This window comes from Mastomys coucha, unplaced genomic scaffold (genome assembly GCF_008632895.1).
Source record: "Mastomys coucha isolate ucsf_1 unplaced genomic scaffold, UCSF_Mcou_1 pScaffold21, whole genome shotgun sequence".
Taxonomy (NCBI): domain Eukaryota; kingdom Metazoa; phylum Chordata; class Mammalia; order Rodentia; family Muridae; genus Mastomys; species Mastomys coucha.
Window position 1 is genome coordinate 64,941,249 of NW_022196904.1, and position 26,527 is coordinate 64,967,775.

Sequence of the window (26,527 nt, forward strand, 5' to 3'; positions counted from 1 at the left end):
CCTCTCTTTCTCTCCTCTCTCTTGCCCTGGCTGTCTAGGAACTCACTCTGTAGACCAGTCTGGAACTCAGAAATACGCCTGCCTCTGCCTCCCAAGTGCTGAGATTAAAAGCATGTGCTATCACTGCCAGGCTTACTCTTACTCCTGCTTCCCGCTTGCTTCTCTCTCGCCCTCTTGCTCCTCCTCACTCAGCCTTACCGTCCTTCCTCTCTCCATATGGCCATGGCCAGCCTCTTCTTCCCTACTCTCTCTCTCTCTGTCTTTCTACAATAAATGCCTTAAAACCATGCACTGCCTCTTCTCATCAGGATCTGCCATGCTGGAACAGTGGAGCAGGTCCACCTCTAAAGAGCTGCATCTAACCTCTGGCAGAAGGCCAACTTGCGGTCCCAGACATGGCATCCACCAACCCAAACTGCTGCCTAACCAAGCCAAAGACTTTCCTCCTCCTGCTAACCAGCCAGAGCCCTCCTCCTGCCCTTTTCCCTTTGGCCCCCAGATGGCATGAGGTTGAGCTTTTAACAGACTGAAGATTGTGTTTTGAAAAGCATGTGCCTGAACATTGAAGAAGCACACACAATCCAGTTGAAAGTCTAATTGCAACCACTAGGAAGTATGACTTGTCATTTAGATCAAATAAAAATTATTACATTTAAACCATCCACCTTTTTTCCTGTGTGTGTGTGTGTGTGTGTGTGTGAGAGAGAGAGAGAGAGAGAGAGAGAGAGAGAGAGAGAGAGAGAGATTTCTTAGATACCATCCACTTTTTCTTTTTAATATTAAGTCTTACACCAGCATGGAATTCACCAAATAGAGTAGACCTGGCTAGCTGGTCAGTGAGCCCCAGAAATATGCCTATCTCTGCTTCCTCAGAACTGGAATTACAAATGTGTGTATGGTTTTACACCGTGGGTTCTAAAGTTCCTGTGTTTACCTTACCAATTAAGCTATATCCCTTTTTCCAATTTTCATAATGCTAGGATACATTTTTATTGGTATTTCAGATTTTCTTGTGACTATAAAAATGTAAAGTAGTAACTATTAATATGTCCGAGCTTTCAAACCATCAGATGCTTCAAATAAACAATGCATTAGTTTTATCTCATCACTGTTTCATGTCACTACTTAATTTATAATATTATAACAAAGCTTTTGAAACTTACCCTGTTAAAAGGCACATAAATGAATTGCCAAGTCAATTTGGAAAATTTAACACTGAAGGAAAGTTACATGTTTCTGAGATGATAATACAAATAAATATGCATTGTGGTAAAGAACAGTCTGGTGACAAAATGTTATAAATTAAGATTTCTCTGTTTTGAACTGATATAATGAAAATAATATATAACTGATTCCAAATAACTGTCAAACTCTGTCAATCAAAAGGATACTGAAGTTGACAAAATTCATAAATTATTTCTCTACACTCAAGTAAACAAGCTATAAAATTTGAGAGATAAAATTGATGTTTCATTACCACAATATGCCAGCATTATAGCTGTACTCTTGATCCTTGGTGGTCATCATAAATAAAAGAATGCTTTGGAAGTCAAGTATGATGCTTCATGAATGTACGTAATCGCAGCATTCAGGGTACTGAAGCAAAAGGCTACCATGAGTTCAGAGCCAATGCTGGGTTCATGGTGAGCTTCATCCTGCTAAGTTTACATGGCAAGGAAAAGAAAGAAGAGAAATATTTGGACATTTGAAGACAGCTTTAAAATGAAATCAGGAGGTCATCACTGTCAGAGAGCCTCTTATTTTTTTGTGTTTCTTACCAGATTTAGGAGTTACTGACTTTACATCTCCATGCTGTTATACCATAAACTGTGCCAGTCCAAACCAGTCTTCCTTATTGAAGAGCTGCCTTAAAATGATTTAGCTCATTCCCTAAAACCCCATGAGTCAAAACACTCTCCACAAGTCCAATTAGACCTCTAGTGGATTCCAGAAAACAGATAAACATGTTTCCATGTACATACATAGTCTATTTTTCCTGTACTTATGTGCCAATTATAATCTTTAACCTTTTATTAATTGAAACAGTTCATGGTTCCTCTTAGATACACCCAACTTGAGAACATCCATGGTCTTCCACTTTGGAAGCATTATTAAATAAGAGTTTCGTGAACAAAAGTACAGTGAAACTGCAGCAGTCAGTCTGCTAGCTGATAGTGCTGGCAAGTGACAGGGAATGGGTAGGATATATTGTGGATACTCTATACAAAGAAGTGAGTTGTATCCTGGGTGGGACAGAACAGAGAAGAATGAGGCATGATCACCCTGCTCAGAACAGTGTGCAATTTATAATTTATTGATTACTTATTGCTGAAATTTTCCATTTAATATTTTTGTTCTATGTTGACTAAAAGTAACTAAAACTATAGTAGAAACAGAAATTTTGAGCAAAAGAGGTCTATTATATTCTCCCTAACGTTTCCCATGTAAGATACCTTGGTGGGGGCCTGCCCTCCTCAGAAGGTATCATAACTTGATTCTGCATTGTCAGAAATGTTGGTTTATCAGCATAAACCAAACTTGTCTGATTTCTTATCTACCTCTTGCTATGTAGTCTACTACTGTCAATTTGGTCTGCATGTTTACACTGCTTCAATGAAAGAGTTTTGCCTGAAAATTGTTCCACTTTTCCTACTACTTTGCAAGATCAACTATCCTGGCAAAAGTTTCCATCCATCCCCATCAGTTCCAGAAAGTGGTTTTATTGAAAGCAGTGGTTCTCAGCCTTCCTAATGCCGTGACCCTTTAGTACAGTTCTTCATTATAGTGACTCCTAACCATAAAATTATTTTGCTGCTACTTCAAAACTACTTTTGCTACTGTCATGGATCATAATGTAAATATCTGATGTTCAGGGTATCTGATATGTGACCACAAAGGGTTGCAACACGTAGGTTGAGAGGCAGTTATTTAAAGACCCAGGCTCAGCTGTTCTGGTGGCTAGAGTAAGAGAAGTAAAGTGCTGCTTGCTACTGTCAACTCTTCCTCATCTCCATCCTCTGCATTCTGTGTAATTTGGATGAGGAACAGCTGTCACAAGATCCTTGAAAGCCATCCTAAATCCCTAGCAAACAAGGCAATCACTGTTGAAACAGCTTGTTAAAGCAAGAGTTCCTGGTCACCTTCCTGTGAGTTGGATGCCATACTTTTAAGAGGGAACATAAGAACTGGAATTTTTGCTTAGGACAGCACATTGCTAATCTCCTTCCTCTAGAATAAAATGACATTTAAGCAGTAGAGAAACATTATAGTAAAAAGATAAACATTTAATCATAGCCTCAATGCAATGCTAGTGAGTTCTTGGGTCTCTGTTACAGAATGTGAAGGGAATGGCATTTGCTGGAGCTGTGTATGGCACTGTACCATGCAGTACACCTGAAATTAAAGCTCCACATTATGTCCTGTTTTGAGGCTTGCTAATCATTAGGAAGGCAGGAAATGGTACTATAGCAAGTTGCCTTGAACTCTGCTATCTCATAAAGTCTTCTCCTTGAACATCTGCATCATCATGAGCAGGGACCAGTCTCTCATCCTGGGGTAATGGGCTTTGAGATTTCAGAAGGCCAAGACAGGCTTAGTGTCTTTCTCTCTTTCTGCTGCCTGCAGCTTCAGATGTAGAACTCTCACCTACTCTCCAGCATCATGTCTGTCTGCAGGCTACCGTGGTTCCTGCCATGATAACAGTGAACAAAACTTCTGAACTGCAAACCAGCCCCAATTAAATGTTTTCCTTTACAAGAGTTGCCATGGTCAAGGTACCTTCTCACACTAACAGAACTCTGACTGAGATGAATAAATAATAATAATAATAACAACAAACTATTTATCAGCTGGCTGTTTAGCATAAGACATTAACTTGATTCTCAGCTCAGCTTTCCAGGACAGATATGACTACAAAAGCCTCTCCTTTCTCCTTGCCTTTCTGGATACAAGAGCTAGACAGTGTTTTCCCTCCCTGCACCTGGTGATGTATTCTTGCTAAGGAAAGAATGAGTTCCAGTAACTACACACTTCTGAGCAAAGGTGATCCAAACTGGTTCAAACTTTCTCCCCAACTGGTCCCCTTTTCCCAGTAGGTGACTGAGGATGATGGAGACATGTACTGTAAAGTAGGTGCTGGATCTTGAATCACTGATTAGAACTGGGCTGCACACACTCTCTTATCTAGACTGTATGACACAGATATAAGAGTTCACTCTGTTCAGCCACTGAAACTGAAGTTGTTCTGTCATACTATCAGTGTCAGTCATGGCATTAGGCATTATGCCATTTTGCTCCTATGATGACAGTTGATGAAATTTATTAAACTTCTAACTGATCCCAATACTATTTCATGAATGAGGAAGGAAGGCTCTGAGTGGTCAAGTGAAGTATAAATTCACAGCTGGTATGTGATGGAGCCATAGTACAACTATAGATGTGAATCCTACCGATCAAAATGCTTCCTGTAATCTCAGAATTATCATCACGACAGGAAGCATGTTGGTGTGCAGGCAGACATGCTGCTGAAGAGGTAGTTGAGAGTTCTGTGTCTGGATCTGCAAGCAGAAGAAAATGAGAGATATTGGGCCTGGTTTGAGCTTCTTACACCTCATAGTTCACCTCTACTGACACACTTTCTCCAACAAGATGATATCTACTCAAATAATGGAAGGATAACTGGATATAACCAGAGTAATGCTTTCATGCTACATTGTGATTTTTTTCACTCATTTTCTATTTGACACCTCATACTCTTAGCATCAAGTCAATTTATTGCTGAATGTATAGTTCAAGTAACTGTACTCTAAAATATGTTTTGGCACCATTAACTGGGATAACAATCCACACTTGGTTAGATGATAGAGCTTAGGGTAAAACATAATATTATTATCCTCTTCAATGGACATGATATTAAAATGACACCTACTTCTTCTTTTAATGACCATAGATGAGTCTATCTCTCTACTTTTATCAGAGAAGCTTCTTTTTGAAGTATATGGAGAGTAATTCAGAAACTGATGAATTGCAAAGTATAAGAGTATGTGATGTGCTCAGCTCTAAATGACACCTCTTCCTCCTAAGGCTCCAAGACCATAGAGGAAGAAGGAATGTAAAGATTGTAAGATCCAGAGTCAGTGGATAATTTCAGTGAAAGAATATTTGCCAGATAAGACAGGGTCATTGAGCACAGTTACTCACAGTTGTGGTTCCTGTGGCTACATGAACAAGACCTGCATAATTTCAATCCAGATAAGATCCTACCTCTGGATGAGCTAAGAGAAACTGATGGCTGCCTTGAGAGGGAGAGTCAGTTTTCTTTAGACTTGCAGCCCTTGAGAGGTTGCCCATACTCCAGTAGATGCTTCTACACCCATTCCCTACAGGAAGAAGTAACTGGATTCACTATCTATTCATCTATCTATCTATCTATCTATCTATCTATCTATCTATCTACCTACATACCTACCTACCTACCTATCTATCATCTATTTAGGTCAGTGAGAGACCCCACTTCTGGAGAGTTATCAAGGAAGATCCCAAGCATCAAGAAGCCTCTGTCACATACACACACACACACACACACACACACACACACCACATGACTGCCCACACACATGTGAACACCATACATACCTTCACATACCACACATGTAAATAATTCAATTAAATTAAGGTGTAACTGTTACACTCAATTCAGTGATTATATAATCCTTCAACCTGGGATGCAGATTTATGTCATTAATATTTTTCAGAAGTTATATAACAAGTTGGGATATCAGAAAGGAACAATGCAGACTGTTTGTTTGAAGAGTGTGAAAGGAAGACACTTTCTTGCAGATGAGACCTTGACATCTGCTGCACATTTAGTTTATCTTTGCAGGCTTGATATTCTGGGCAGAGGTTGTGATTCTGGGATTTACAGATGTATCTTTTCTCCAGGCACTTCCTGGCATCCTCTGATAACATGTGTAATTGGCTATTTCCCTTCCCTATTAAAGTCTGCATATTATCACAGCCATTCTGGCTAAATCAGACTCAAGAGGCCAACAGTAATGAAAGAAGAATTAGGAAATCTGTCTTTATTAAATGGGAAACAGAATAACTGAGAAGGTCAAGATGGAAAAATAAACTGTATCATGGGGAGAGTGATCAGAATCAATTGCCAAGATTCACCAGCATTCAGAATCTAATTCAAAGGCCTTTTTTAAAAAAATGACTCCACTTTCTACCACATTTGATCTCAAGTTTTAAATGCAGTCCATCCTTTCATTGTGTTGGAGTTGGGGTTAGAGGTTCTAGAACTCCATTGGAAGATCTGAGAGCTCGTGTGCTATGCTGAAGAAACAGGACTTGTACCGAACTCCACTATTTCAATTCCATACCACCAATGGGTAAGATAATGACAAGCTCATGATCATGCACCTCTGGGTCTATTCAGTGGCTCTCTACAGTTAATTTTATTTGATATAAACATTAGACCACACCCTTGTGATGAGACAGACATGCCATTCATGCTTCTTTTGCAGTTTCAACAGAGTTTCCAAGCAGCATCCATGATAGGTGCCAATATGAAAACTGTACCCATCATACCCTTTCCCACAGTATATCTGTCATCATCTCAGAAGTCACCATGTCCCAAATCCCTTGAGGGGAAAAACATCTTAACTGTGGGAAGTGCCAGTCTGATTCTTTCTCCCTTTTACTTCTTTAACCACTGTCAAAGAGTAGTGTATTTAATTAGAAAAGGGAATATTGAAGGCAGGCATGCAAATTAGCACAAGAGGGCAAGTTAATTATAGAAGAGTCAAGGTTCTTACTGAGAAATATTGATGGCTGTATCCTCAGAGTTTCTCCTTTGTGTGAAACATTGAAACTGAAGACTAGGGAGGCGACACAATGGATGTCTGAAGCAGGGATAATTTGGGAAACAAAGGTAGCTCCGCTGTGTAATGTAACCTCTATTTAAGTAACCTGCTATTTTTGCTTGTGAACTAGAGACATTTTATAATCAGGTTCTCAATAATCTTCCTTGTAAAGAAGACTTGCTTGCTAATCGGTTTAAGGAACAAAATGTCAAGATTCGCCTGTCTGTCTTATGAACTTGTTCAGCAACCAAAGAAGGAAACCAGACTTCATTGATCCCCTAATGCAAGCTGATAGCCATACCAGGTGCCATCACTTCAACAGTCATGCATTGATTGGATTCTTTCTCCATGTGTGCAGGGCACTGGAATAAACTCCAAAGAGAAGATTTGAAAAGGCATAAATCTTCCTTTCAAGAGGCTGATAGTCTAGAACAAACAACAAACAGATAAAAAGTCAACCAAAGTGAGTGTGTTCAAGGTTTGGTTTCTACTCTGTGGTGCTACTGGGAAATATTGGGAACTCTAGTAGGTGAGGCCTAGTAGGAGATGGTAGAGTTTGCCTAAGGAGGGAGTATTTGTATCCTAAGACTTCTCTGTTTCTGTTTCTCTCTCTCTCTCTCTCTCTCTCTCTCTCTCTCTCTCTCTCTCTCTCTCTCTCTCTCTCTCTTTCTCTCTCTCTCTCTCCCTTCCTCCCTCCCTTCCTCCCTCCCCCCCTCTCTCCCTCTCTCCCATCTGTCTCTCTCTGCTTTCTGTCATGAGTTGAGCAGGTTCCAGGGTTATGGGGCTCTCACCATATGCCACTAGCCACAGGCCCAAAATAACAGGCCAAAGGATTGTGGACTGAAATCTTTAAACTGTGAGTACAAACAAATGTGTCTTCATTAGGGCTCTCTTGCTGTGAAGACACACTGGACACACTGTGCGCAAGGGAAGACACACTATGAGCTTGACAACTCTTCTAAAGGAAAGCATTGAATTGGGGGTGGCTTACAGTTCAGGGATTTAATCCATTATCTTATGGTGAGAAGCATGACAGCATGTCAGCAGACCTGGTGCTGGAGACACGCGAGAGTGCAAGCAGTAGGAAGAGATTCGGAGACCTCAATGCCTACTCCCAGTGACAGGCTTCCTCCAGCAAAGCCACACTTACTTTAACAAGGCCTAAGTAAGTGTGGGCCTTATGAACCTATGGGGGTCATTCTTTCAAACCACCACAAAACCTCTCCTCTGAGGAGAGACTGGCTATGCATGTTCCCATGTGATCCTTCCTTGAGGAACTCTTGTCCAAGAGCAGCAGATGAGGAAATCAGAACTTGTAAAAATTCTCTCAAGTTGGTAGAAAATTATATTCCTAAAAACAATGTTTCTCTTTCCACAATGAGACTAGAAGGAACCTTATTTTCTAGAGAAAGCCATAGAAGATCACATTGCGCCAACATGGGGTGGATAATAAAGTTGACAGCAGCACATTTTGAAACAGTTGCTACTTCCCAGGCACAAGTCTGAACACACTTCGTCTGTTAGTTTACTCAGCCACTTAAGCAATCCTTGTCTAACTCACTGAAGTGGCACAGGTTAAGAACCAGAAGCATCGCCAGGCGGTGGTGGTGCATGCCTTTAATCCCAGCACTTGGGAGGCAGAGGCAGGTGGATTTCTGAGTTCGAGGCCAGCCTGGTCTACAGAGAGAGTTCCAGGACAGCCAGGGCTATACAGAGAAATCCTGTCTCCAAAAACCAAAAAGAAAACAAACAAACAAACAAACAAACAAACAAACAAAAAACAATGAACCAGAAGCATCTGAGCAGGCTCCCAGGCCATTTGGCTCTATGACCTGAAAACATCTGAAATGGAGAACTGGGGAGGGGCAGAGGAAAACTGCAGAGTTCTCCTTAGAGGACTCGGGTTGGGATGTGAAAGAAAGCTTTTCTAAGTCAAGGAATTCACCCAGATACTGGCGCTGTTGAGAGAGCTCCAGAACTCTCTAGTCTGAGGACAGAGGAACCTCTAGAAAACATGACCTTCTATAAGGAAGGCATGTTGAGAAGATGGGGGTTACTTAAAGATGAGGCTGTGTGTATTTTATGATATCTGCATCTTAGACCCCAGACTTCTACTCCTACTAGATGATATGTTCCATATAGATCAACTTGGGGCTGTAACCCAGGAAGTTCCCTTTTAGAGTTCTGACTCTTTTAATAGAAGGTGGCTAGAGTTCTGAGTGATTCCTTCCAGTATTCATTACTCTTTCATTGCTGTGATGAAATACCAGGACCAAGAGCCAGCTATAGAAGAGAATATTTATTTTGCCTTCCCATAACAGAGGGAAGAGTCCATAATGGAGTGGAGACTAGGAAGCTGGCTTATCTCCATACACAGAAAACAGAAAGTATGAGCTAGAAGTGTGGTAAACCTCTGAACTCTTAAGTTTAGAGTGCTATAGTTCCTCCATCAAGACTCTACCTCCCAAGGATTGTAAAATAACATCCCCCAAACAGGACCACCAACCAACTGGAAACCAAGCATTCAAATACTTGAATCCTGATGGATATTTCCCATTCAAACCACTACAACTGAGCTTTCATGAATGGGGTAAATGTAGCATTATCCTCTTTCTTCTACTTGAGTAGCAAGTGAGATGACTAGCACCTACGAAACTAGGATGCTGACTTAACTGAGCTACCCATTTTAAGACCCCTGGTTGGATTGGTAACTCAATTGGGTGATTATCCATGCTGCTTTAAAATGACAGTTTTACAACTCACACTCATCAGGCAGATCTCTTTTACCATTATTGAGATAGCCCTTCACTGTACTATCACAACTGTATGTGGGCAATTGATTCATTTGGGCTTGTTTAGGTCTTCCCCATGTATGCTACAGAAAGTCTCAAGCAATCCACGACTTTCCCTAGACTCTGCCTGATCTCATGCTAGCCTATAGCTACAGTCATCTTCTAGAAATAGAAGATTTCTAGAGGCATCACATGGATAAATGTGTGGACCACTTAGAAATGTTTTTCTCACATACCATCCTATGGAGTTGCCAAGAGCTCATGGTTGAGGTAAGGCACTACCATGAAATATTCTGACCTTACAGGTGAGAAAAATTACACAACAATTTAGCTATTCTGAAGTTGGGGATACTGATGGATAAACTATTGAATTAAATGAAATAATATCCGTGAGTGATAGCATTTAAATAGTTTTATAGTTGAGTATATTTTCTTTCTTGTGGGTAGGAGGAATATTTCAATGAAGAAATTATTTGTCAAGAGACAAAGTTTAAAAGAATCTCCTAAACTGAGCTTCAGTGGATAAATTAGCTAGAGCTGCCAGTAATTCAGGATTGAGAATAACAAGACCAAAAGAGACAAGCAGTCCCTTGGGGCGGGGTGAGGTTAAATGATGTACCATAAGAAAGGAGAACATTTGGCAGTCCCTTCAACCCTGCCTAAGAACTATGATTTCTGCTCACTGCATAGTTGTTTGTTTATTCCACTAAAGGAATCCAGAATCTCAGAGCAGCCATTGTTGTAAAACTTTCAGGAACTCTTCTACCCCAGTGGCTTAGTCTGACTCTAAACGTTCATCCTTTATAACAAACCAGTATCACCAAAACATATATAATTTTTATATATACAAATCAAAAAGTGAAAGTCTAGGCAAGTACCAAACAGCATCTGTGTGTAAATGTTTATTTTCTTCTATTTTCCTAGTAATTCCATCTTCTAGAAATATAGCAACACACACACAGGTGGGTGGCTGGGTGGACTTTAAGGTTTTTTTTTTTTCAGTTGTCTAAGTGTATCCTTGTATGTGCCTGTGAGTTGGTATCCTATGAGGGTGACAGCATATGCACGACTATTTTTCTATTTTGTAACATTTTTATTTTATTTTATGGATATGAGTGTTTTGCCTGCACATATGTATATGAACCACATGAGTGCTCAGTTCCCACAAAGGTCAGAAGAAGACATCAGATCTCCTGGAACTGGAGATACAGGTGGTTGAGAGCCACCATGGGAATTCGGAGAATTGATCCTTGGTTTGCTGAAAGAACAACAAACGCGAGTACAACTGCCCTGTCCTCTGTAGATAGTCTTTGTCCCTTAAAATGTTACACAACAGGGAAGGACTGCTCTGTTCAACATCCCTCCGCCAGCTCTCAGAACAAGTAAGTCAACAAATGGTTGCAGTCTGAATCTGGTCCCAGGAATGACCTAAGTCCTTGTAATAAGGTGAATGTACTTTGCATGTGGCTTACTAAAATAGAATCTCATAAACTCAGAACATTTTAAACCCTAAAACATAGATTTACACATTTAAGTGTTTGTTTATTTATTTATTTATTTATTTATTTATTTAAAGGGGGTTTGAGGAGATGGCTCAGTGGTTAAGAGCAATGTCTACTCTTCCAGAAGTCCTGAGTTCAATTCCCAGTAACCACATGGTGGCTCATAACCATCTGTAATGGGATCTAATGGCCTCTTCTATCTGATGCTGTCTTCTGTCACGCAGGCATACATGCAGATAGCTTGCTCCTATACATAAATAAATAAATCTTTAAAACAAAAATGTAAAAGGAAGAGTTGGAACTCTTTAACAGAATAGGACTGTTTCATAAGCGAAGCACTGAGGAAGTGCCCATAAAGGTAATGAGGTCACTGGGAGACTGCCTCACAGTGGCTTGCAAGTCACTTAAATTCTACTCAAATGCCATTTTCATGTTGGTTCTCATACATAAATGCTTCCAGGCAAACAAAAAACATTCACGTTATTAGATTCCAGAGGCAACTGAGTATTGGTGTTATCAAAGGCAATTTGCATATACAATTTGCATGCTATTTTACAACCTTTCTGATTTAATGATTCATTAGAAATGATCAAATTATCCTGTTACGGGAACTGTTGAAAATAAATACAGTGACCCATTTTTTTTTCTGTTATTAGTTGGCTTTGGAATATACACCTGTGCTACATTATCTTTGAAGCTAAAACAAAGATATTTGCCATTGAGGGTCTGTGGGAGGATAACAATTCCTCAGAAGCTTTTTTAACACACACAAGTTAGATGTACTACTATACACAAGCTGATTCCCAAACATTTACAAGATCTATGTGAGTGTCTCTGATTTGCAGACTAAATTTGATTTTCTGGAGTAAATATGAAATTTTGATGTTTCTTTTAACTCATATTTTGCATGTTGCCTGAAAGAGAATGTTGTCTCAAATCCTAAACCCTGAGGCAGCTGACTCCTTTTTCCCTACTAGCCCAATGTAACACTTCAGTCTTCTATTCCAGTCTAAACCAGAGTTACCTTTAATAAAATAAAACCTATTAGAGTCATTCCTCTCGTCAGGCCCATCTGCTCATTCCATCCTTTAAAAGCCCTATACTCCCAACTCTATGAAGTTATCATGTCTCCATGTTCATAATTGGCCTGCTGCCATGAGAATGCTGAGTGCTAGATGGCATCAGGGAGGGTGAATGATGTTTCAGAATATTTTGAGCCAAACAAGATTGTGTCAACTTGAGATAAATTGGAAAATTTTTTTGAGTCCTTTGTTGAGGGTGAGATCATAGTGTTACAGATTGAGCAGTTGTTTATAAAAGAGAACTCTGTGGCCTTTGTCGGCATCATGACTACACTCAATTTCTGGTGCGTAACAAACCACCAAGAACTTACCAGCTAAAACCACAGGCATCCATTATCTTCAAACTCTAGAGATCAGAAATCTGAAGACTGTAGAGAAGAATTCATGTCTTGCCTCTCCTCCTTCTGGTGGCCCTGGGTGTTGGTTGGCTTGTGGCTTGGACATTTTGACCTTGGCCTCCCTTCTCCTGTGGCCTTCTCTTTCGCTACAAACTCTCTCTGCTCTTCCCACAAGGACATTGGTAGCTGGATTTGAGGCCAATCCAAATACGCTGAGTTGTCTTACCTCAAGATCTTCCTCTCAATCCCATCTACAGATATCCTTTCTTCAAATAAAGTCATACTCAGAGATTCAGGGAAGATCTAAATTGTAGAGTGTCAACCAGTCAACCCACCTGCATAGTGTTTCATTTTAAAAATCCAAACAGTTTACAAGCTGACCTATATCAATGTAGTTTTATATAATGAGGTCCTTGTGGGCAGTTATAACCATCCTGAAGTTTGATTCACTGAAAGCTCATTTCCCAACTCCTCTCTCTGCTTCTATGATACAATGAAAGCGAGACCCTGACCCCAGTTCTGGTGCACAGACGAACACTTATTGACACACTGACTTAAAGCATGTCCTCCATGGCTCTTGTAACTCAATGAGTTGCACATTCTTTGTACTTCATGACCTTTATTCAGCACGAGGCAACAATAAAACCACAAAATAAAACAATATTTCAGTGCCAAGATTCTGTTTGTCTTCTTGCTATGATTTGAGTACTCCCACCCAAGGGCCTATGTGGCAGGAGGCATGTTTCCCTTGGTGACCCTATTAGAAGATGGTAAAATATGTAATAGGTGGAGCCTAGTTAAACACTATTAGATCACTAAGGGTGAGAGAGTTTTCAAGTACAAGCAGCCGTTTGATCAATCTCATATTATAATGGGTATAAAAGAGGTTCTTCCATCCCTTTAACTCCTTAACTGACATATGACCACTCCCTCATTCAAATGCTACACTATAAAGTTCTACCAGCTTGGCTGTATAGCCCACAACATACCATGCTACACTTTCCAAACCAAAAGCTAACAAACATTTTTCTCATAACATTAGCCTTAGGTATACTAGTAAAGAAAACTAGACTAATATACTTCTATTTTATAAATTTTCAGATTAGAGTTTCTAGATAATCATTGTGCTATAAAATAAACTTGGGATCATTGGCCAGCAACTTATAAAAGAAAAATATAGTAGAATTGAATTGAAAATAGCAAGGCAATTATACAAGTCAAGACTTAGTAGAAAACAAAACACCTACCCTGTGTTTGTGTGTATGTGGTGTGTTTGTGGGGTATGTTTGGGGTGTGTGTATGTATCTGTATGTGTGTGTATCTGTGTGTGTTCATTAGGTCAGGAAATGATGGTGTTGACTATATTTAATACTATGATCTCAAAACAAAAAAGTCAAGCCAAAACAAAAAAGTCCATTTTAAATGGATGTGGGCACAGAATGTAATTGATCCTTTTACCTAAGACAACACTCCTATAGATGCAGGCTGCTGGGCACCCTTGTGACCCACACATGCAATGGAAGCTGCTTCTGTGTAATTATTTCTAGGCAGTTTAAATGAGCCATTCATCTCATCAATTAAAAAACTCATTTTAACATTATTTCACCCAATCAGTAAATGTTCTAAAGATAGTCAAAGACTTACAATAGTTTCCCCTTGAAGATGGATTTCTGATTACATTTATTAAAATACAAATTGCGCCTGATTATGTACTCTTGACTAAAGCATTTTTTTAACTATTATCCAGCTCTAAAGTATAAACAAAACAAAGCTCTGCCTTGTGTGTTGAAAGTGTATGTACAACTGTGTGTGTTGGGGGCAGGGAGTGTTTGCATGTAAGCATGTAAGTGTGCATAAATTCCTCTTATATCTGTGGTAAAACTCTGACTAAAAAGATTGTGGAGGAGCTGGCTTATTTCCATTATACTTCCAGGTCACGATCCACTATGGAAGAAAAATCAGGATTCATGATAGGAACCCGGAAACAGGATTCACAGAGGAAGCTCAGCTTGCTGGTTTGCTCTCTGGCATGCTCAGAGGTTTATGCTTAGCTAGCATTCTTGTATAACTTAGGACACCTGCTTAGTGATGATGTTGCCCACAGTCATCTGGGCCCTCTTGTTTCAATTAATAATAAAAATAATTGCTCACAGGCCAATTAGATCCAGGTAAGTCCTCCATTGTGTCTTTCTTCTAAGTTGACGTTAGGTTGTACCAAGCTGATAGTTAAGGCTAACTAGACTAATGAGGGACAGAGGCTGGCTGCAGACATTCTTTCAAGAAAGATGGGAAAAAAATTAATAGAATGTGTAACCCAATACCATGTGTAATATTGGCTCATAATCATTGATATTCAATGTAAAGGAAGCCACAATTAAGTATACCACGTGAAACCTCACCTGTCATCTACTTAATAGAGGTTCAAAGCAAGGCAATCAAAAATTACAACAGCATAATCTGAAGATGATATATTCAGTCTAACCTCATGAAGCTGTTTCTAGTTATTTTGTTTATACACAGCAATATCCATTCTCTGACAAATCACTGACTTTCCACTATCTGGAAGACAGCAAATATGTCATAATAAGTGCCAGAGGCAGAAAGTAAAAGCAGATTGTAATCTACACCTTCAGCTGTGCCTGCCATGGCTGCAGGGCACATGTGGAAAGTCACTCTGAGCCCTTGTACATGCAAAGGTTGAGACCACTGGGAAACAAAAAACAAAACCCAAATATCTGAAGCCCTTTGTTCAAGAAGAGAAACACTTCCCCCCCCCCTTTTTTGTCATCTTTACCACAAACTGTACAGGTGTTTTTTATTTGATATGTAATGTCCCACCCTCTCAGGTAGAGGAAACTTTCAGATAGGAGCACTGACCTCTTGGTTTGTTTCATAGAGAATACCTGCTTTAGTCCATGTTTCTCAAAGACCATCCTCAGGGCAGCTGCAGTGGCTGGGTAGTGACTGGTCCATCTCAGCGAGGTAGTGGGAGGCAGCTCCTGAACTCAGTCTCTATAGGTCTGGTACATATCACTTTGTCTCACTGAACCATGCTTTAAAAATTATATTACATTATTTAATATCCTGTTGTCAGGTCCCAGTCCTTTTCCTGATTCCTCCCTCCCCATCCACTCCTCCTGTTTCTCATCAGAAAAGGGCAGATCTCCTATGAGTATCAACTGGCCATGGCATATCAAGTTGCAATAAGACTAGGAAAACCAAGCTACAAACCAAGATGTAAACTGAAATACAAACCAAGATCCCCCTCTTTTATTAAGGCTAGACAAGGCAACCCAGGAGGGGAAAAGGGTAACAAAGATAGATAACAGAGTCAAAGACAGCCCTGCTCCTACTATTAGGAACCCCATAAGAAGATCAATCTATACAACTGTAACATATGTGCAGAAGGCCCAGATCAGCCCCAGGAAGGCTTCTTGGTTGGTGTTAAACACACTTTCAAACCACAAAATCTGATGATAAAATTAAAAATTTCAATCCTGCATGCCCAGTCCACTATGACCCAACTGTAGATATTCTGAGAAGTCTGTGTAAATAAGCCTGCTGCATGATCACAGAGCTGATTCTGTTGAGTAGCCCTCATTCTCAGCTCTCTGGTCTTCAAGTCTTTCAAGCTGTGATACTCTGTGGGACAACATGTACCTGAATATCTTCCTCTTCTAATGATTTAGTGGAGTCAATTAAAATAATAATAATAAATTTAAAGTAGCTAAGTTGCTATCCAGTACCACACTTAATAAAGTCTAGAGTCCTTGCATTTTGTAGGATTACAAGACTTTACATGTTACAATTGGCACTTAAGAACTTAGGGCCTACATGTTAAAAAAGATGAGTGATTCATACTTGCTATGTAAGTATGAGTACTTCAACATCACATAAAAGTGGGCATGGCAAGCAAATGTCTGTCACCTTGGTGTTGGGAGAAGCAGAGACAGAAGAATTCCTGGAGGTCACTGGCCAGCCAACCAAGCCAAATGGATGAGATCCAGGTTCAGTGAGAGATTCTGCCTCAAAAACTAAGGTAAAGAATGGTCAAGAAAGATAAATAATGATGACCATTGGCTGGCAGTCGTGAGCACCCGTATCTGGAAATTGGAGGAGGGAGAGAAAAAGAAAGAAAAGCATTCAGAAATTCCTTGTAATTGGGGCTAGGGTTTATTCTCATAGAAATTTGGATGTACTTTGCAAATCTGTGAATGCCTTTGACTGTTTTCTTTTCTACCAAAAGCATGTGTTTAATGGTAAAAATCTGATCTCAAACCAATGTGCATGTTCATTCCTTCATGACATTCTTTTCATGTGGTATAAACTTTTCTCAAAGTCCTTCCAGAACGTCCCTGATCAGACCCTTCCTTCCATGGTTGCTCATGACATTTAAATGGGACTTTCGTCTTCAGAATGATGTTACTATAAGTTGAGTGTGCATTGCCTTGGTAGCCAGAAGAGATAAGCAGAGCATTTGTGTTGGAGACTTGGACTCAGATGTCATCTTAAACTGGGTCTTGACCTTAGACTACAGCTGGCCAAGTTTCCTTTGTGTTCCTAGAAAAGCCCACTTTCGTGGATCAAAGCCATCCGAATGCATTTCCTTTCAGCTATGATTGCCCTCCTCCCTGATCTGGCTGGACTATAAGAGGTTAACGCCTCATACTTTTCTTGATATTATTTTTTCTCTTGTCTGAAAGAATCCCGCTCCCTCCCTTTAGATTTTTTCGTTCCACTCAGCAAAGGCAAATCCCTCAGAATTGGAAGATGGATGAATTCATTGATGGTTAGCAGCAGTTGTTCTATTATGGACTATTTTCTTTTTTTTTTTTTTTAACTTGGTTTAAGTTTTATTGCATCATGATGAAAAAAGATACATAATTTCAGTTTATCTGAATTTAACATTTAAAAACTTAAGTAAATAAAATTACATCACATTCTACTTTCCCTTTTGCACCCCAACTTCTCCTAGAAACCCCCTTGAATACTTGCAATACCTTTTTTTATTTTGTCATATTCTTTAAAATTTATAAAATATTGTAACAATAAAACTGAGTAACATAAAAGTTGTTTGATATAAAACAATCAATTAAACAGTCTTATGTAGATGCTTGTCTGCAGCAATACTGAAAATACACACATTTTTCTCAATATAGATTTTAAATAACTCCAAACATATTAACTGTACATTTTAAAATAATACATCACTACTAGTTTTTTTAAATAAACATAAACAGATAAGGTCTTTTTGGTTGTTTGTTTGTTTGTTTGTTTTTAGTAGAATTTAAAATCTTGGATCTTATTGTGGTACAAGCCCAAAATAAAAACAATTTTTAGACATTGGAGTTCATTGTAATAAGACTGTACTTCAGTGTTTCTCACATCACCAAAGGATTGTACCTCCTTAGTAGCTAAGCTAAGAATTGACAGTTCTGCTGTGCCAAGGAGTGAACTGTAGGCACAATTTTTGGATTCAGACTTCCCACTATGGTCAAAGCTATTTGACTGGAGTGATTGTCTTCATTCCCAGCCCACAGACAACAGGTTACATTCATTTAAGAAATAGCATGTGCATTAAGATGGTCTATCCATGAAGTCATTCACCAACTGTTTCAATGAACAATGGTTCTGCTTGGAGGGTGGCACAGACATTAGGTGAGGGTAAGAATCTTGTTCATTGGCTGTGATGATTTTGAAAAGCATTAATCTCAGAAAAAGAGTAACTTATAAATTTCTCTTCTTCAAAATTGATACACTAGTTTACAAACATCAAGCAAAGGTTTCAGTCTCATTCTTTGTTGTTCTCTTATAAGCCACCTCCCAAGTTAATTGTTCATGTTTCTTTTGGCTATATAAATAATTTTGAAATATGTAAGTTGTTCCGAAAACCATAGTATAGTGTAAAAATATCAAATAAACAATCCTATTAATAGAGAGGCTGAGATAGGAGAAGCATGGTTTCAAGACCATTATGTGGTGCCTGGCAAGACACTGTCAGGTACAAACAAGCAGAAAGTGTGTATAGATTGTACAATATTGGACTTATTTCTCCAATTACCAAATTAGAGAAACCACCAGATGATAGCCAACACATTTTCACTTCCTCATACTTTTGAATTTAAATCAATTAGGATGAGTTGGTAATATTAATTTTCATATTAAGAGATATTAAGAAAAAGTAAGTATTACTTCCTGTTATTTTTGTTGTTAGAGGTGAGATTATGTTTGTGTGGGTTTGTTGAAAGATTACTTTCTTGCTTCTTCTGGGGTGTAGTTTTGCTCCTTATGTTAGTGTTTTCCATCTATTATCCTTTGTAGGGCTGGATTTGTGGAAAGATATTGTGTAACTTTGGTTTTGTCATGGAATATCTTGGTTTCTCCATCTATTGTAATTGAGAGTTTTGCTGGGTATAGTAGCCTGGGCTGGCATTTATGTTCTCTTAGCATCTGTATGACATCTGCCCAGGATCTTCTAGCTTTAATCGTCTCTAGTGAGAAGTCTGGTGTAATTCTGATAGGTCTGCCTTTATATGTTACTTGACCTATTTCCCTTACTGCTTTCAAAATTCTTTGTTTAGTGCATTTGGTGTTTTTATTATTATGTGACAGGAGGAATTTCTTTTCTGGTCCAGTCTATTTGGAATTCTGTAGGCTTCTTGTATGTTCATAGGCATCACTTTCTTTTGGTTAGGGAAGTTTGCTTCTATATTTTGTTGAAGATATTTACTTGCCCTTTAAGTTGAGAGTCTTCATTCTTTTCTATACTTATTATCCTTAAGTTTGATCTTTTCATTGTGTCCTGGATTTCCTGGATGTTTAAGGTTAGGAGCTTTTTTGCATTTTCTTTGACAGTGTATCAATGTTTTCTATGGTATCTTCTGCCCCTGAGATTCTCTCTTCTATCTTTTGTATTCTGTTGGTGATGCTTGCATCTATTACTCCTGATTTCTTTCCTAGGTTTTTTATCTCCAGGGTTGTCTCCCTTTGTGATTTCTTTATTGTTCCTATTTCCATTTTTAGATCCTGGACGGTTTTGTTCATTTCCTTCACCTGTTTGATTGTGTTTTCCTGTAGTTCTTTAAGGGATTTTTGTGTTTCCTCTTGAAGGGCATCTAGCTGTTTACCTGTGTTCTCCTGTATTTCTTTAAGGGAATTATTTATGTTTTTCTTAATGTCTTCTATCATCATCATGAGAAGTGATTTTGGATCTAAATCTTGCTTTTCCGGTGTGATGGTGTGTCCAGGATTGGCTATGGTGAGAGAATTGGGTTCTGATGATGCCGAGTAACCTTGGTTTCTGTTGCTTATGTTCTTACCTTTGCCTCCCACCACCTGGTTATCTCTAGTGCTACCTACCCCCTGGCTAAATCAGACTGGGGCCTGTCTGTGGGGAGCCGTGAATCTTGAGAGGCATTCACCATGGCAAGATGGCGCCTACTTCCGCTGTTAACTCCTAGTGGACAACTGTTTGCGCATGTGCGTGGAGTGAAAAAGACGCCATGTCACGGCCCATCCCGGGGCGTTACGTAGGGTAATGAGCGAACAGCCAATCATGAGCAGACACGCCACGCTGTGGGCAGATACCCTGCACTGTGGTGTATATAAGCAGTGCGGATTTTGGGTTCGACCTTTTTTTACTATGGATGGAGACAAATAAACAGTTGCTGCAGAAGGAACCTAGAGTTTCCGCGTGTCTTCTTCCCGGCGAGAAGACTGCGCGGGCTACACCTGTCCTTCCTGTGATCCTGGTTATGTTAGAAATCCTCAGAGTCAAGTTGTCTGGTGGTGTGATCCTGTGATTCTGGGATTCTGTGATCCTGGGCTAATTAGAGTGTCTGGGAGCTCCTCTGGGAATTATAGGACTCTGCAGAGTTTTTTGCCCAAGGTCTGCTCAGGGCACCAGCCTAGACAGATTGGACAGAACCAGCGCCACTGATCTGGTAGAGTTCCTGTGTGCCTGAGTCCCTCTAGTCCCAGTTATTCCCAGTGTTGGGACATATGTTTTGTCCTCCTCACCTCTGATCCTTTCTGGTCCTTGCTGCATTAGAGTGCCTGGGAATGGAGCTTCCTCTGGATGTTGTAGGACTGGCTGCAGAGTTTGCACCCAAGTTCTGCTCAGGACACCAGCCTCTGATCCTCATGGACTATTTTCTTAATAAAAGTCAATTATGGTAGCTAAAGATAATGGAGTTATTTTCTACAAATATTTAAACACTACATGAGGCACAGACTTTAATATTTTTACTTATTAATATTCATATTTAATTCATATAAGCTTACTGGCATTAATAAATCATAGAATGTAGATTTTAAAAATTTATCTATGTAAGTATACTCATATACATGCATATGTGCACATACGTGTATGTATATTTTAAGATAATTAGTACAGTTTGAATAGCATACCACCCTGGGTATTTCACACATGAGGACAGTCTCTTCAGGAGCTTGGATACTCTAGCTAGCGAGGAGGCTTAGTGTGTAAATGACACTTTTAGACATCATAAAGCAATGAGTGAGCAAAGAGGGATGCAGACTGTGTGGGATGAGACTTAGGGAGAGACTACTGGAATGAGGCAGAACAGTGAAACTTGATGTTTAAGGAACACTCTTTGAGAAGAATCGTGGAGACACTTGATTCTAGTTCCTGGGTCCTTGGACATCTATGGTATATAAGACCCAAGGACAGTAGGGACAAGCCCAGTTGGGTTTTAAGATCTGCCCTACTTTATTTCTTTTTATAAAGGATATCACATCTCATTGAATACCTCAAAGGCAGTAAAACAATGTGTCTTTGAACTATATAGTTTAATAATATTTTATTTCAATTCTCAGCATCACTGTCTACTTTTGTCTTGTTAAAAAAATGGAGATGATCTCTTAAGTAACTTTTATAAAGTCAGACACTTGGTCAGCAGCTGAATCAGAGGGGCTTAGCAAGCCTAAAGAAACCAAGAGTTCTCCTTTATGAACAGGAAACTTCTCTCTTGATGATTTTATTCAGTGAAATCTAAACCCAACAGCTCCAGAATCATCATAGCACAGTGACCAAGCACAGTACCCCACCCTCCTAGAGTTCATCATAATCCAGGAGGTATTTTGCCTAACTACAGTGAATTTGAGAGCTGTGCAAAGCCTTTATTGTCTGAATCTCTCTTGTTTCAAATCCTCAGCCTTTGTTCCATGGATGGCCAGACCTGTCAAATCCATCAAGGCAACTTATGACGAAGAAAGCTAGTCTCTTTCAGGAAAGCACAAACCCTAACCCAGCCTTGGGACATAGCTCTACTCATCAAACTGAAGTTCACAGTGAACCTCTCTGTCTCTCTCCCAGGAAGGAGGAACCAAAGGATGCTTTAGGCTCAGGGATCTATGCTGTCCACTTTCCCCATAAGACACCTGCTAGTGGCAGCCACTAGCACACCAGGTAATATCTGATCACAGCAATGGCAAACTAAACTAACAGTCAGAGGCTTAGATAAAGAACAAGGCAGAGGCTCTCTCTCTGATCGCTGACTGTTACACCAATAAGCCCTCCCCTGATTATGTCTCTGCTTCCAGAGAGGCTGACAACACTTCTCTAGGCCTCAACTTCTATCTTGCCTCCTAGTAACCACACCCCTTCCAGTCTGGACCAACTCAAAAGCAGGGTTTGAAAAGTTCATTTGAATGAAATGGCTTGATTACAAGGGAGAGATGATTGGTTGAAAAAAAGTCAATTTTCCATCCAGTGACAGGTGCCCTCTTTGAAGTCTGGGCACCTGCCGGCATAATCACTGGGATTGGCAGTCTCAGGCCCTTATTAAAAACAGAATAGGAGAACAATGGACCCGAGTTTTGTTGTTGTTCCTAAGCAGGGCAGAGCAGAGTAATTTACAGCTAGCTGGTCATCCCCTCCCAGTGAGCTGATGGAAGCATGAAAGGCTTGGGCTGCTGCAGCTGCTGCTGAGTCTGAGTGAGGCTCAAGGTCACAGGAGTGCAGTATGATCCCTGCCTCCAGTAGTTGCAGAGAGGTTAATGAACTCCAGGAAGAGGAGCGGAAGGGTTATGTGTACAACTTTAAGCATGTTAACTGCTCCAATCTGCAGAGTATCCAAATTTGCATATTTATTAACAGGAATGAGGGATCATGTTAAGCTAACTCAAAACACAGCACAGGATCCAGAACTGAAAACAAAGAATGATTTATCCAGTGCTGAGAGAGCAGCCTCAGCCTTATCAGGTTCAATGGTGGTCTCTTCTCACTGCCCACCTGGTCTCCTTCCCTCTGTCAAGGCCCTCTATTCTCTGCCTCCATCTTCATTCACCCAGACAAATGAATGCTGTGGTTGTCAGCGGCAGATGCATAGAGTAGAAGTGGGTGGCAGCAGCAGTAGAGATATCTGGGGTCCACAGAGTGAGGATGAAGCTGTGACTTTCCAGGTAACATCTGTGATTGAGTCAGTCACGGACAGAAGGGAATTCATTATCATATGTACCCTCAAGGCACTTGTAACTTAGATCAGGTGTCAAAAATGTATGCTTAGAGGGCCAGAGAGGTAATGGCACTATGTAAATCCAGTCAGAGTATAACAGCAACAGAGTATAACAGAAGACTGATGAACTAGAGAGTCAGTGTACCATCTGAAAGCCACCTGGAATATAGTTCCAAAGGGGAGTGGCCCTGTTGTGATAATCTAATGTTGAGAGAACATCCAAATTTGCAAGGCGAGTTGGAATCTGGATTTGGTACTTTGTAATGATACTGCTGTTTCCAGGGTTGTGTTTTTCTACAAAACAAATGTGTAGTTTGTTTCTAGTCTATGATCCTCCTATCTTTTTCTCATTTATGTTCTAGAATATATTTATTGGCTTCCTGTCTTGTGATGAGGTTAGTAAAATGGCTGTGGCCACCATGATCATAATTTGACTAGGGCTCATTACAACTGGCAACATGCCTGGCCCATGATGATGTCATTAAACTTTATCCTATGTGAGATTATGGCATTGCTATATCAATTTTACATGTAAGAAAAAGCCCTAGATAACATCTATCAGTCAGATTTGGGGCAAGGGAAAAGAACCATTCAAATTGAAAGTTAATGAAAGTTTAGTAATGGAATTAGCTACACAGAAGAAAGTACCACCGAGCAAATTTCTATGTGGATCCAGGATACAGAGAGAGATGACACAGTCCACTGTGGGACTGATGATTACCACCTTACCAAGTGAAGGAGACAGGAAGTAGTCCTACCTGCTAAATAATGCAGAACCTGGACCAACATCATCACCCTCCAAGAAGACAAAGACACTGTCTAAGAAAATCTTACTGTCCCAAGTTTGAAAGCCCGTTTAAAACATACTTCCCAATGATCGTCAATGATACTCATTTTGAAGGAACATTCATTGAGGATGGATGGATATTTCCATAGTATGTCAGCTTCATGTGGTGAGTTAGAGGCTCATGCCTAAGAGTTCCCTGTACTCGTAATAGCTGAATATTCTATACCCACATACACCAAATTACATCTTTCCTTGCTGACCTGGAAGCTCTGTGAGGTCTGAAGCCAACATGACCATAGAACAACTCTTTAATGAAAGTGAACCTAAAAGACTTCTTTTAAACAAGACAAGGACCCCTAGTTTGCAATAATTTCCACTAGTTTGTACTATTCAGTGATTGGCTTTAAGCATAGATGTTGTCTTCTTGGTGCTTAAACATGACAAGTGTTTGGCTCCTGATCTAAACTATAAAACAGAGGACAAGTGTGGCAACATAGCCTCCTGTATGCATGAGTAAGCTAGCAGTGTATTTTAGTTGATAGCATGGTCACATCTTTATTAATGTCCATCTAAGTAATGTTTTCTAGATTGTTCTCTGCTTTTACTGTAAAAAGTTGTACATTTCAGAAATAGGTATTGCAATCTTGGTATAGGACAAGGTTGGGAAGCCAAGTTTAATTTCTAAGCTGGACCTGGTGTCACGTTTGTAATCCAAGCATTTGGAAAAACTGAGACAGGAGCATTGTCATGAGTTTCAGGCTATCCTGGGCTACAGAGTGAGGCCCTGCCTCAAACAAACCAACCACTATCAAAACTCAGTTTCTAAAACCACATCTTTAGTGACTTTCAGGACACAAATATTTTCTTTTAGTCATTTTAGTTTTCTGGTAGTCACAAAGGAAAATCCTATTAAGAACAAAAGCAACAACCAAAGCTATCCAGAAAGATGACTTGGCAGTTAAAGTGCCTGCCTTGTAAATGTGAGGAACGGAATCCTAATGCCCAGAATCCATATGAATGTCAGGTGGATGTGGCAGTCTGCATGTAATTCTATCGTTCTGAAGGTAACTATCCAGAATCACCATAGCCAGGTGGCTGGCTGGACTAACAGTGTATTTGGGCTCTGGTCTCAATTGAGAAAACTTGTTTCAATGATAAAAAAGACTCCTGATGTCAGTCTCAGGTCTCTCCTCCACATGCATGTGACACACATACATGCACACATGCAATTATGTACTTGTAAACATATATACTCATATGTAAGCACACAGCACACACGCACATGCACACGCACATACACACTCTTGAGAAAAAAAACAGAAAAACTCTTTGCCAGTATATTCTATTAGTTGAATACTCTGTCACTGAACATCTGCAAAGTCTTTAAGCTCCGCACACCATCTGTCAATAATTTATATTGTGATCCCTATGCGTACTGTGCTGGCCCAAGGCATTGGTTGTTTGTTAGAATACCTGATAATACCAATGATTCATCCACTCTCATGAGGATTCACAGCACAATATGACACCTACCTGCTACCTAAAGAGCCCAATAATACAGTTGCTCTTGTGTAATCTCAGAGTTCTGGCTTGTTCTCCCCCACTTCCCCAATCCTCCACTGAGAATACCCCAAAGCTGCTATGTTAACTTCTTTTCCTATAATCTTCACTTTATTTACAGAGAACTTAGTATGATTCTAGACTTATAATACCCAATATATATGTACACTGAGCAAAAAAATAATGTTGCTCTATGTGGCACAATAATCCTAAAAGTACATTAGTAGCATACATACACTGCTGGTAGCCAGTAACTCTCTAAATGTTCTTATCTTCCACTTGACAAGAGAGACATTTTATCTGGTTCTGAACACCTAGCCCACTCCTAAGTGCTAGTGAAATCACAGATCTTGAAGGAGGACTTATAACCAATACTTTACTAATCCAGCAGAATGTCTAACTACATTCTAAATATTTGTCTTTAAGCCCACAGATGAAAGTAGTTCTCAGTTCTCATTAAGGACACTTCTCTTTGCAACACTTGGGAAACCGTTTACATAAAACCACAACTGATCCAAGTGTGGAGTTGCTGAGCACAGTCCTAACTGATCCATCTACAACAAGACTCCTGTTCCTAAGACTCAGAGGCCATTTTGGAAGAGGGAGCTGAAAGACTAAGGGTCCAAGGAAGAGGAGCTTGCTGCAAGATTGTGTCTCCTGGACATTCCAGAGCTACTCCTATGAAGTCTCACCAACATGGCTGGCTAAACATGACTGGAATAAAGATGACATCAATAGAATGCTAATGTGGAAGGGGAAATCTCACGAAAACTTCAACCCTCCACCCAGAACTAGAGGTAACTGAACAATACTGTGTGTATTTATCACAATAGCGCTCTTATCTACTCTTCTGTGTTATATAATTCCCTGGAATTTCTGGAAAATATTTTCAATACTTCTTATACATGTGTTTTCTGACTTGTTCCCTAAATTGCTCATCTCCTAGACTCTGTGAGGCTCCATGGAAATAGACTTCCCTAGGAAAGAGCACATCAACTGGCCATCCAGCCTCACATTGGTTAACTCTGAAAACATACATACAAGCAGCATTATAAAAATGATTAGAGAAAAGAGGCCATCAATTTGAAAGAGAGAAGGGAGATTGGCAGAGAGGGTTTGAGG

The 26,527-nt window shown here is 39.8% G+C and overlaps 1 long non-coding RNA gene across 1 annotated transcript; it reads left to right on the plus strand.

The window, feature by feature from the left end:
- Positions 1-6,334: 6,334 nt before the first annotated feature.
- LOC116102408 lies at positions 6,335-26,182 on the plus strand. Its single transcript, XR_004123163.1, has 3 exons — positions 6,335-6,392; positions 7,225-7,329; positions 25,832-26,182. It is a non-coding gene; the product is annotated as an uncharacterized LOC116102408 (long non-coding RNA).
- Positions 26,183-26,527: the final 345 nt, after the last annotated feature.